This window comes from Ahaetulla prasina, chromosome 2, assembly GCF_028640845.1.
Source record: "Ahaetulla prasina isolate Xishuangbanna chromosome 2, ASM2864084v1, whole genome shotgun sequence".
Taxonomy (NCBI): domain Eukaryota; kingdom Metazoa; phylum Chordata; class Lepidosauria; order Squamata; family Colubridae; genus Ahaetulla; species Ahaetulla prasina.
Genome location: NC_080540.1, coordinates 209,738,496 through 209,750,869, shown reverse-complemented (window position 1 = coordinate 209,750,869; position 12,374 = coordinate 209,738,496). Strand labels below are relative to the sequence as shown.

At 46.1% G+C, this 12,374-nt stretch overlaps 1 protein-coding gene across 8 annotated transcripts in view; it reads right to left on the bottom strand.

Annotated features, from left to right (window-relative positions):
• The window catches only part of PALM2AKAP2 (PALM2 and AKAP2 fusion), a 310,829-nt gene that overhangs the window by 46,833 nt on the left and 251,622 nt on the right, over positions 1-12,374 (bottom strand). Inside the window, exon 1 of one of the 8 annotated variants that reach the window (XM_058173911.1) lies at positions 2,039-2,060. The exons of the other annotated variants lie outside the window; for them this stretch is intronic. The gene's annotated coding sequence lies outside the window, so the exon portion shown is untranslated. Of the gene's footprint in view, positions 1-2,038; positions 2,061-12,374 lie in introns of those variants that run through there. 8 annotated transcript variants of the gene reach the window in all.

The window sequence follows — 12,374 nt, the reverse complement described above, 5'->3', positions numbered from 1 at the left end:
TTACAGAGTCTGCATATTGCCCCCAACAATCTGGGTCCTCATTTTACCCACCTCGGAAGGATGTGGGTAAAATGCTGAGTCAACCTTGAGCCGGTGAGACCTGAACTGCCAAACTGCTGGCAGCCGGTGATCAGTAGAAGTAGTCTGCAATACTGCATTCTAACCACTGTGCCACCGCAGCTCTTCCCATTCCTCTTCTCTCAACCCCCATCCTTCAGCATGCTTCTTGCTTTTCTCCTTGGCATAATTGGTACCAATATTTGGTTTCAACATCCCGCTTCATTCTATTCAAAATCAACCAGCTATTTGAGGTTCCCTTCTCTTTGATTATTTCAGACCGGAGTTGGTTGCAGTAGGAGGAAAAGAACATGGATGTGCTAACCACAGAGAACACCACTAGAAAAAAACCAAAGGGACGGGGATGGTTTGCTTTCTTAAAAGCTACTACGTGAAGTTCAGGAATAGTGCAAATCCTCATATGGGTATCCAATAGCAATTGCAGGGCAGAGAATATCTTCAAAACTGTTAGTGAATGTGGCCTTCTTGCTTTAAAGACAGGAATGACTGTCTTGCTTTATCTTTTTCAGTAGTTCCAGACACTACAAGAGGATTCTGTGCATGTTCAGAAGTTGCTTTATTACTTCGAGTACCATATAGGACTGGAGTATGATATACTCCGTCAACTTCCGGACCTTCGAACCTTCCGTCGCGAGCTCAAGACACATTTATTCATCTGTGCAGGACTGGCTTAGATTTTAAATTTTACAGGGGTTTTAAATTGATTTTAATATTGATATTTCTATTTTTAATAATAGGGCATTGGAATAAGTTTTTTAAAGATTATTTTAATTTTGTATATTGATGTTTTATATGCCTGTGAACCGCCCTGAGTCCTTTGGGAGATAGGGCGGTATATAAATTTAAATAATAAATAAATAAATAAATAAATAAACAATGCATCCTGCCAAAGTAAGTAGCAAAGTAAGTAAGTGATGAAGGAAGCTACATCTCCTTTGTAACTGAAGCTCTTCCTTGCAGCGAATCCAACCTGATTTTAGCAGGTTCACACATCATACCAAGCTATGGTTTAATTGTGGTTTATTGAATAAGGGACTAGGAAATTAAGATATAAGCCATGGTTATAATCCAAAAAAAGATGGGTTTATTTAATATGATAACCTAAAAACAAAAACATCATTGTTTAGTATAATGGGTAACTACCCAACGTCTCCCTCAGCATAGCCGAAGCCTTAAAACGGTGGGAAGACTTTTCACAAGATCCATGTCTACAGCCAGCACCTGCATAAAGCGATCGCCATTCTTTCCTCATCCAAAACAGTGTTTTAGAGAAGCAGCAGAGCAAGAAATTGATAAAGTAATGAATTAAATGGCTGCTGCCTCCTTCCTTTCTAAAAAGCTAAAAGAAAAAGAGCAGGGACTTGTATATGAGCCAACGCATGAGATGGCGGATGCAAAATAAACATGGGGAAAATATATCAAGATGAAGAATCGTGATGAGCGATATTCTGGGGAGAATTTGATTTTCAACTATATTCAAGCTATGAATCCATTTGGAAAACAATAGATTTATCAAAAGAATGGAAGGATGAGTCAGCTAAACAAAGAAAATGAATAATGGATGAATACTATATATGCACTTGCTTATGTGTTAAGATCAATGGATGAGTTTATAAAGATAAATAGATGGATGGTGCTTGTCTGCTTGTATACCCAAGAGACAAGATTGCTATATATAAAGAGAGAGAGAGAGAGAGAGGAGAATGTGGCTATAATAAGGGAGAAAACACATGTGAAGTGACTCTGGACCTGCTGGTCCTGTTCACAACCAATTCCAACCTTGGTCACTTATTGGTATGTTGTTCACAAAAGATTTGAGAGAACAAGCTTCTGGCCCTTGTGAACCAAAGACAAAACTCTGAAAGGACTGGTACAGATTGAATAGGGTGAAGTTATACAAAGCAGAGGAGGAGTTCAATTCTCAGTAGCCATGCTAGAATAAAAGGGAACGTTGTCTTACCTGAACGTCCCTTCTTAGAGAGGGGAAAACGGCCGTCAGGAATGGGTTAAATCTCCTCGTTGCTGATTGGACCGAGTCTTTAACTTGTTGCTGATAGCCCCCGCCTTCTCTTTCCTTCCAGCTTTTTCGGCGAGGATTCAAGTGTAGGCCATCGTGTAGTACTGAAATGAGAAAGAATTAGTGCCCTCCCGCCCCGAAGCCCGCTTAGACAGTCGCCTTGGGTGGGGCTGACGGCCGTTTCCCCTCTCTAAGAAGGGACGTTCAGGTAAGACAACGTTCCCTTCTCTCTGTCGGGGAAAACGGCCGTCAGGAATGGGACATACCCAAGCTCAATGTCCTACCGGGAGGGATGATGGCGGCCTGTCATTGTTGTTGAGAGAGGACCGTTTGCAGGACTCGTCTGCCAAACGCCGCGTCGGCCGACGCAAAGGAGTCCACACGGTAGTGTCGAACGAACGAAGACGGAGTGGACCACGTCGCTGCTCTGCAGATCTCGTCAATTGACGCCTGGGCACCCCAAGCGGCCGAAGAGGCTGCGCTCCTGGTCGAATGAGCCGTAATATTGCGCGGTACCGGAAGAGACAAGTTCTCATATGCTGTGGCAATCGTTGCCCTGATCCACCGTGCCAGAACCGATTTGGTCACCTTCTGACCCAGAGAAAGTGGTTGGAACGACACAAAAAGGGCCTCCGTCTTGCGGAACGACGCTGTTCGATCAATGTAGATTTTCAACGCCCTCCTTACATCAAGGGTGTGCCAAACTTTTTCCAAGTGGTGCTTGGGATTGGGACAGAAATCCGGCAGAACTATCTCCTGAGCCCTATGGAATTGACTATTAACTTTAGGAAGAAATGTAGAGTCCAGTCGTAGAACTACTCTATCGCTGAAGAACTTGCACAGGTCCTGACGGACAGACAGGGCTGATAGTTCTGATATTCTGCGGGCTGAGGTAATGGCAATAAGAAATGCTACCTTAAACGACATAAACCGAAGAGGCGAGTCCCTAAGTGGTTCAAATGGCGTCTTGGTCAGAGCATTGAGTACTGCGTTCAATCGCCATGTTGGAAAACGGTGTACCACCGGAGGGTTGATATTAGCCGCCCCCCTGAGGAACTGTTGAATGTGAGGCTCTTTTGATAGGGGAATAAGTGAACCGCATCTCAACACCGAGGAAAGAGCCGCCACCTGCCTTTTGAGTGTATTGGTCGCCAACCCAGAGTCGAGACCTCGCTGTAGGAAAGCCAGGATGTTCAAGACGGAAGCCGTAGATGCTACTATCCCCTGAGACGAGCACCACCCATCAAAGGTGCGCCACGTGGCCTCGTAAATCCTCTTTGTAGAGTCACGGCGCGAGGCCAGCATGGTCGGGATGGCTTGACTTGGGACCTTCGCCTTAGTTAGGATGCCCCGCTCAATCTCCACACGGCTAGACGAAACCATTGTGGATCGGGGTGCAACACTGGTCCCTGGTGAAGACACACTTGGCTGTCCGGGATCCTCCACGGGTCTTGGATTGAGAGGTTCATCAGGTCTGCAAACCAGGGTCTCCTGGGCCAGAAGGGGGCGACCAATATCAATTCTGCCTTCTCCTCGAGGAGCTTCCTTATCACTCTTGGGATCAGTGGGATCGGCGGAAAGGCATATAGGAGGCCCGGGGGCCACTTGCTGCGTAGGGCGTCCACTGACTCCGCCCCCCGTGAACGGAACCTTGAAAAGAACCGAGGGACCTGCTTGTTGTTCTGGGAGGCGAATAAGTCCACCAGGGGAAGCCCGAATCGGGTAGATAACTCTCGGAAATTCGCTGGGGACAACGACCATTCTGAATGATCGATAGTCTGACGACTGAGGGAGTCCGCCTTGCAATTGTCCGTCCCCGCAATGTGTTCCGCCTTCAATGACCGTAGGTGGGATTCGGCCCAATGACCGAGGGAGAGCGTCTCCTTCATCAGTCTGCGAGCAGTGCCACCCCACCTGTTTATATGCGCCTTCGCCGTCACGTTGTCCGTGAGGACAAGTACATGTCTGTCCCTGATGAGATCCTCGAAAGCTAGAAGAGCCAGGCGGATGGCGCGCAGCTCCAGAAAGTTGATACCATTGCGGATTTCCGGGAGAGACCACTTGCCCTGTGCTAGATGTTGATCGAGATGGGCTCCCCATCCCGAAAGACTGGCGTCTGTGGTGATGATGACCCTCGCTGGCTCCCTGAATCCAGAGCCTCTGGCTACCGTCTGTGGATTCCACCAATCCAGAGAACCGAGTACCTCCCTTGGAAGAGTCACCCGAAGCCTTGATGAACTGCGCCGATTCCTTTGATGTGGCAGGAGGAACCACTGCAGAGGCCGACTATGGAGGCGAGACCATGGAATGATACCGTATGATGATACCATTTTCCCTAAGAGCTTGGAAAGTTGGTCCAAGGGAACGGACCGTGACAGTCTGGAAATACTAGCTAACTCAGCTAAACTAGTCTGGCGATCTGCCGACAGAAAAACCATCGACCTACATGAATCAATTCGTGCCCCCAAGTGGACAATGGAGTTGGAAGGGACCAGATGGCTCTTCTCCCAGTTAATCGAGAACCCATGTAATTGTAATGTGTCTGTGGTCAAGGAGATATCCCTGTATGCCCTATCTTGAGAAGTCGATAAAATGAGAATATCGTCTAGGTAGGCCTGAAGCCGGACAGGAATCCCCCGAATATGGGCCATTAACACCGCCATAACCTTAGTGAAAACCCTGGGGGCCGAAGACAACCCAAAGGGTAAAGCCCTATATTGAAAATGAGAACCTTTAAAACAAAACCGGAGAAACTTACGGTGATCTCTTCTAATTGGGATATGTAGATAAGCCTCTGTTAAATCAATGGAAGCCATGTAATCCCCCTGTCGAATGCACTCTAAGATGGAACGTAATGAGTGCATTTTGAAACGATGGTAAACAATATATTTGTTCAGGGCCTTAAGGTCAAGAATGGCTCTCCATCCCCCGGACGGTTTGCTTACGACGAAAAGTCTAGAATAGAAACCCTGTTTATGCTGATCAACAGGGACCTGTTGGATGGCCCGGATAGATAGAAGATGCTTGACCGCAGACTCCACCAGGGAAACGGAGGAAGAGCGGTTAGAAACGGGACACTGTAAGAAGACCGTCGGGGGGGGTGGAGAGGAACTCTAATGCTAGACCATGTCTGATGGTCTCTAGGACCCATCGATCTGAAGTGGACGACTCCCATTGGGAATAGAAATAAGCTAGTCTGCCTCCAATGGGTAAAACTGGTAAGGAATTATTTGAAACGGCTAAAGGGTTTACCTCGCCCTCCCCGGAATGGTTTACGGGAGGAGAATTTGGACCCTGTTCTAACCTGGTCTGCCCGTTGGGAGTTTCCTCTGAACGGTGAATATCTTCGCCGTCGTGATCCTCCGAATTCCTGGTTACGAAAGGAAGAAGAAGAGGCAGTCGAGGGACGAAAATAGGGTTGTTGTCGCAGCTCGCCTCTGCGCGACAAAGACGGTAACACCTTTTTCTTGTCTTTAGTTTCCACCAGGATTGGGTCCAGGGAGGCTCCGAATAACTTCGACCCTGCGTATGCGGAAGATGCCAGCCGCCACTTGTTTCTAGTGTCTGCCTTCCAGTGGCGCAACCATAAGAGTCGGCGGGATGTGACCGTAGACCCAATAGCTTTGGCTGAAAATCTAGCAGCGTTAAGCGTTGAATCAGCCGAAAACTCTAAAGCTGCAATAACCTTGTTAAGGTCCTGGTGGGCCCTCACGTCAGATGATGATAAACGACCCTGAAGCTGTCTAAGCCACATAATGGAAGCTCTATTAAAAAATGAAGATGCCATTGAAGATCTGATAGCCCAGGCCGAGGCTTGGTGGGATTTGACTAGGGATTGGTCTGCCCTTTTGTCTTCCGGGCGAAGAGCCTCATTCTCAGGACCCGTCACGTGAGAGGTCGTCGTGAGGGCGACTACGGGAGCATCCACTGTGGGCACCTGTAGAATGTTTTCTAGATCAGGAGCGCAGTTAAAGAACTTTTTGTCTGTGGCACTGGGGAGAGGGCCCGAACCTGGATAAGACCACTGCCGCTGGACCACGTCCACAAACATCTTTGGCGCCGGAATGGCTTCTGCCACCACCATGGGTTCCACAAAGAGACTAGATGAAGTACTAGGTAAAACCTGGGAATCCGTCAAAGGAGCCTGAGCAGAGCCCAGCCCCGTGGTAGCCAATGCTTTAAACAGAAGGGAACGAAACAACTGCGGCTTAAAGAGTCCCACAAATGAGGGTTGTTCTGGCCCCAGGCCTTCGTCCTCTGACAAGGCTTCTCCAGCATCTTCCTCTCCAGATATTGAAGATTGACTGCCCTCCTCCGAGGATTCTTCCCTATGAGGCCTAAACATGGCTGATGCAGAACTTGTAGACCTACTCTGTCTCTCCTTATTTCGGGATTTAGCTAACTCCTGGCGTACCGCCTGTTGGATCATCAACCCAATGGAGTCAGGTAACTGAAGCACTGGAGCTCTGGGAAAACTAGTCTCAGGTTGTAGAGCAGATGTCCCAGTCCCCTGAGACACAACCACCGCCTGGCCTGGAATGGAACTAGGAATATCCTGAAATTCCATCTCCGACAGGGTACGAAATAAAGGGGCAGTCCCCGTCTGCATAATGGACAACTGTGATGTCCTATCCGGTGACCAGGCCCCAGATCCCTGCATGGTCTGGGCGCCACATTCTGGGCTAGGGGGGTTAGGAATGTCAGTCCTGATCTGCTTCCCCTTATCAATAGGCGAAGGGGACCTGTGGGCCCTCTTGGAGGCCCTGGAAAAAACCCTTTCAAGGGCCTTGTGGCGCCTTTCTTCCGCCCTCACCCCCTTTTTTGCTTTGGCCCTGGTTACTTTCCGCCCCCTGGAAGGGGAAACTTGAGGGGCTGAAGAAGGACCTTCCCCAGGATCTTCCTGACTTAAATAATGAGGAGGTGAGACCGCTAAATCAGGCTGATTAATACTGGCGTCCGCCATGTTGCAATCTTTTTCCCGCCAATTTACGGCCTCCACGGCCTACTCACAGTTTCTTGTTGAATCCACCGGCTCTTTGAGGAGGCTGCCGAACAATGCCCAGCTTGGATCTTGATCGCTGGCAGTCAAGCGGCTAATTTTAAAGTGACCCTTTTTTTTTTTTTTTTTTTTTATATTATTATTATTTTGCCGCTTGAAATATGGCCGCTCTACTTCTGGCCCCAATAGCCGCTGGCTAGGCTCATCCAAGCTTCCTTAGCCCCGAAAATAACTTTCTATCAATGGGCAGGGCTGCCGCTCACCTCGTGGCTTCTGGCGCGGTTTAGCAGGGCTCCCTGTGGCAATCCCGCGCAGCGATCTCTGCGGCGAAGCGGGGCGGAAAGATCGAGCCGCCGATAGAGAGAGAGCGTCGGGGACCTGCCCGTGAGCTCCTCCAACCGATGCCTCAAATTGCTGCTGCTGCGGCCTTAGCGCGGCGGGAAAAAAGCCCGCTAGCGCTTCCCAGCTGTTCGGTAAGCCGCCGAGCCGCCGCGGCGGTCTTCAGCGGCTTGGGAGCCCGTCTCCTCCACCGGATTCAGAGAAAAACAAATAAAATAGGAAAAAATCGGAAAAAAATAGAAAAAAATGTAAAAATGCAAAAAATAGAAAAGCAACAAGTTAGGAAAACCTCAAGCAATGTAAAAGAAAGGCCTGAGGCAATTCCAAACACGACTGGTCCTAGCAAAACCGAGTCGAAAAAGCTGGAAGGAAAGAGAAGGCGGGGGCTATCAGCAACAAGTTAAAGACTCGGTCCAATCAGCAACGAGGAGATTTAACCCATTCCTGACGGCCGTTTTCCCCGACAGAGAGAATAACTTTGTTCCAAATAAGTGAAAAGGCATTCCTAGGAATAATTTAGTAAACTTGAAGATGCAGTTAATCTGATGCTTTGCTCTCAATTGCAATGTGCAAGTGTCTAATATTCAGATGTGCTGCTACACAATTCCTCCCCCCCCCTTTTTTTTCATTTATTTCTTTTGAAATTGAAAGGAACAATTTCACATCTACATAGATATTTTCAAGTTTAAAATAAAAATGACTGCAGTTATTTTACTTATTTTGTTTTCGTTTGTTTATTTTATATTTTAAATTTATATATAATTTATATATAATTTTATTTATTTTACATCTAAAACAGTCTAATATAGAAGCATATGGCGGGGGGGGGATTGTTTGCATCAAAACAATTTTTTGAAACCCCTAGCCCCAAAAGTTACATGTCAACATTTCAAATTAATCTTAAACAAACAAACAAGATTTAAAGAAAATTAACATCTTACCCTTAAATCTCGTTCCATTGCCAGGCAGAGAATTTGCCATGGTGTTGTGTATCTAAACATCTTTGGCAATTTTACCAGGTATAACAAATGATGAAAGACATACAAAATCTCTGCTTTGTAGATGAGCATTTACTGGGAATGCTAATCATGGGATAAATTTTGAAGTTTCTCTACAGCTTCTTGTGCCTCAGTTACAAGCAGGAGTAACAAGCATCACATTTACACTCAGAGGCACTGAATAAATAATTCACTAAGAGGCTTTTTTCTGGGATGAGCTTAGCTCAAATTCAATTACTGAAAAATAGGATGACAACCCTTCACACTCCGGTTTCCTGACACTGTGTTTTTGATGGTGAACAGTATGGCTAGTTTCAATATTGCAATAAGCCATCATTTGTGCGGCAAATGTCTGCCTTGCATATTCAGACATTTTCTCTCTCTACTCTTCTGGCATGACGTTAAGAAAATAAATTTCCATTATATATTTTTTAACTTAGCCAAGTTAACTAAATCAACTGCGATCTGTCTAACACTGCTCGGTGTTCATAAATTAAATAGTTTCCTTCAACAAACTTTAATAAAGGATCCAGTGTTTCTAGTCGTAATAGTAAAATTTATAAGGTGGTAGGAATCTCTAGCTAATAAAAACTAGAAGATAAACCTTGGTAGTAATGTAGGAAAAGAGAGGCAGCAGCGTAGTTTAAGAATGGAGAGCTTATTGAAACACCCAAATTTTGAGTTTCTTTATTTGACAGGGCAATCTCAACATTTAAAAAAAAACCAATTACTGAGGTTAAAAACAATCTTCAGGAAGCAATATAACAAATTTTTAAAATCCAATTTACTTTATTCATTTAGCCCCAGGGAGCATACAGACATAAACGTCATTATCACTGGTGATCTCAAGCTATCTTCTCTGAAGAATCTTTATAAATGAGTCTCCCCAGCCGTCTTCACACCAATTTAACTGTACTATGGAGTACCCACTGTGAATACTCTTAAAATATTTATTAACGGACTTATTATTAAATAGGATATATGTATGCAGCAACAATCGTTTTCATAGAGCTTTATATTAATCCTAGTTAATGCTAAATCAGAGGAAATGTTTGATCAGATGAAGGAGGAAATTAAATATTTAGAAGAGGAAATTATCGAAGACTTCAAGAAAAGGAACTCTCTGCTGTTTTCCCTTGACTCAAGAAAGAATATCTAAAGCAACAACTATTGCATGCAGGAAGAAAAAGTTCTGTGTTCTAGCATAAAACTCCATGTAGGTGGTTTAATGTATTGATACTGCTCAAGCAATCAGAGGTCAGAAATGGGTTGAGACCATGCAGAATTAGTGCCCCAAAATCTTATATAAATAAGCACATATACATGTATTTATAATTATTTTATCCTACCATCTTTTCAGTGCTGTAGGTAAGACTGGACCATAGGACTAAAATCCAAGAATCTGTAGCATATGAGGACTCAGAGGTGACCATACAAAGTGACAGACAATGGAAACAGCAACAAGGCCCACCATAATATTTGGGCTAAAAAAAAGGCATCAGTTCCACTCTCTATGCCTGCCAGAGTTTTTTGAGCATACAATAGCTATGTGATCATGTTTATTTTTGGCAAGTAAATCAAATAATGATCCAGTTAGTACTCTCTCTCAACATCAGAGTGCAAAATTATAATTCAATCAGTGTGCTATCCTCTGAATTATAACAACTTTTGATCCTAGAATAACAAAAATCTTCTGGCCCGTGCTTCATATTATGGCAATGAGAATGGGCAAAGACCGCCTCTCTTGCCTTCACATTTTCAATTAATACTGTATGCTTTTGCTTTGATATTTCTAATAATTCTGAGATATCATCAGATCTTAAGAGATTCAACACATGTATATGTTTGTAGAGACTTACTTTAGTCCAGAGAGTGGTGTGAGTAAAGAGTTTGATGTACATTCATTATATAGAGAGGAAATCAAAGCAGGCAGGATTTTCTTTGAGAGGTCCTTGGTGCTCTCTGAGCTTGGTTGTTTTCTTGCAGACATTTCATTACCCAAACTAGGTAACATCATTAGTGCAAGTAGGGAGCGGGGTCTGCTCTCAAATTTATCTTCTAGTGGCTGGCCCAGCCAGTGTTGGTGGAAGTGGTCTTAGTGGTTCTTTGATTGGGCTGTTTACTGTTAACTTGTATGGCAGTTCCTTGATTGGAGTATTGTTGTTGATTGTTGATCATTGGTGTTGATTGATGTTGATCTTGGTGTTAATTAACATCTGGATGTTTATTGCTGGTGGGGATATGTTTGGTCTTTTTGTTCCCTTTTTGGTTGTTGTCTCATTTGTACAGTATGTAGATATTATTTATGTCTGTGTGTCTATTGTTGGTTGATTTGTATCAGGCTTCTAGAAATTCCCTAATGTTTTTAGACTTGGCTTGGTCTAGGACAGGGATCCTTAAACTTTTTGAACAGGGGGCCACTTCAGGGTCCCTCAAAATGTTGGGGGTCTGGATTGGCTAGGTGGGTGTTGCTGGGTGGCCATGTGACTGGGTGGGCATGACTGGGTGGGCGTGGCCAATTTAGCAGTCCATTAAATAATACACACAAATTAAACTTAATTTATTTTCCTCCCGGGAGTTTTATTTGCTTTTGTTTGACTTTTCTTTTTACTAGATCATTTTTTAAGTTATTTATGAGTCTAGTGGTCCACTTCAGAAAACTCAGTTTTGCAGCAATTCTTCTCATCCCCAAGGAGATTACAATCAACGTATCTCCCTCCCTCCCTCTCCCTCCCTCCCAAAGTGTGCTAGAAGAGCAAATGTGGGTGGGGAAGATAAACCTTGCTGAATTCCATTCCATTTGCACTGTGGCAATCTCAGTCGGCTTTTGGAATCTCCTGGCCAGAGCTTCCTCCGCACATGCTGAATCTGCATATCTGACCATGCAGGGATCGCTAGGAGTGGATGTGGTGAGGAAGCCCCAAGACAGGGGCTCAGCAGCACTGATCCACTGGCCAGCCAGCCCTTGCTGCCTCTCTGTCCAGTGGCGGAGACGGCTGTCCTCCTTCAGGAGCAGGCAGCTGAGCAGAAGGATGGGCAGCCAAGTGGCGGGAGGGAGAAGGCTGTGGCTGTTGCTGCACCCACTCCCTAGCTCGCTCGTGTTTCACCAGCTCCACTTTGCCAACAGGCCCACAAGCTCGGAATGGATGCGGCGGGGATGGGGGGGGCTGTAAGGTAGAAAGCTACCTTCAGTCCAGGGAAGGGACTGCAGCCTTGGGGCTCTGTCTGAAAGAGCTGCATCACTCGGGCAGTGCCCTGACAGCACTGTGGAGCTGCTGCCTTGCAGGACAGGGCGGGGCTCTGCTTTTTCTGCCAAGCAGCCCCAGTGAAGGAGGCACATCATCGGGGGTCTCCAACCCTTGGAGCTCCTGGGTGGCAACTCTGCTGCCACTCGGCAGACCCACACAGCCTGAAGGAGGCAAAGAGGACAGTTAGAAAGGGAGTTCCCCTCATGCACCAACAAGGCTGTCAGCTGCTTGTATAGGTCCATTAGGCTGTTGTCACCACAAGCGGGGAAAGCCAGATCCCCATCAGAGCCCTGGTTGCCCAGGCCCAGCAAAGATGGGGGTGCGGAATGCAATCCTGGCTGGGCTTGGGTGGCCATGCCACTGATGGGGATTGAGCTTTCCCCACTCACGGTGGCCACCTTTTGCCTGCTGGAAATGACTGTATTTTTACCACTTCTAATCAGCCTTTCTAGCTGGCTGCTTTGCCTCGGTGATGGCACTGGCCTAATGGACATGCACAAGCTCCACAGGGCTTTCAGGGTGCTGCCTGAGTGATGCAGCTCCTCCTGTGGTCCCTTCCCTGGACTGAAAGCAGCTTTTTGCCTTGAAGTCCCCTCCCCCCAGCTGCATCTCATTCTGAGCTTGTGCGCCTGATGGCAAAGTGGGGCTAGCGAGATGCAAGAGAGCTAGGGAGTGGATGCTACAACAGCCACTGC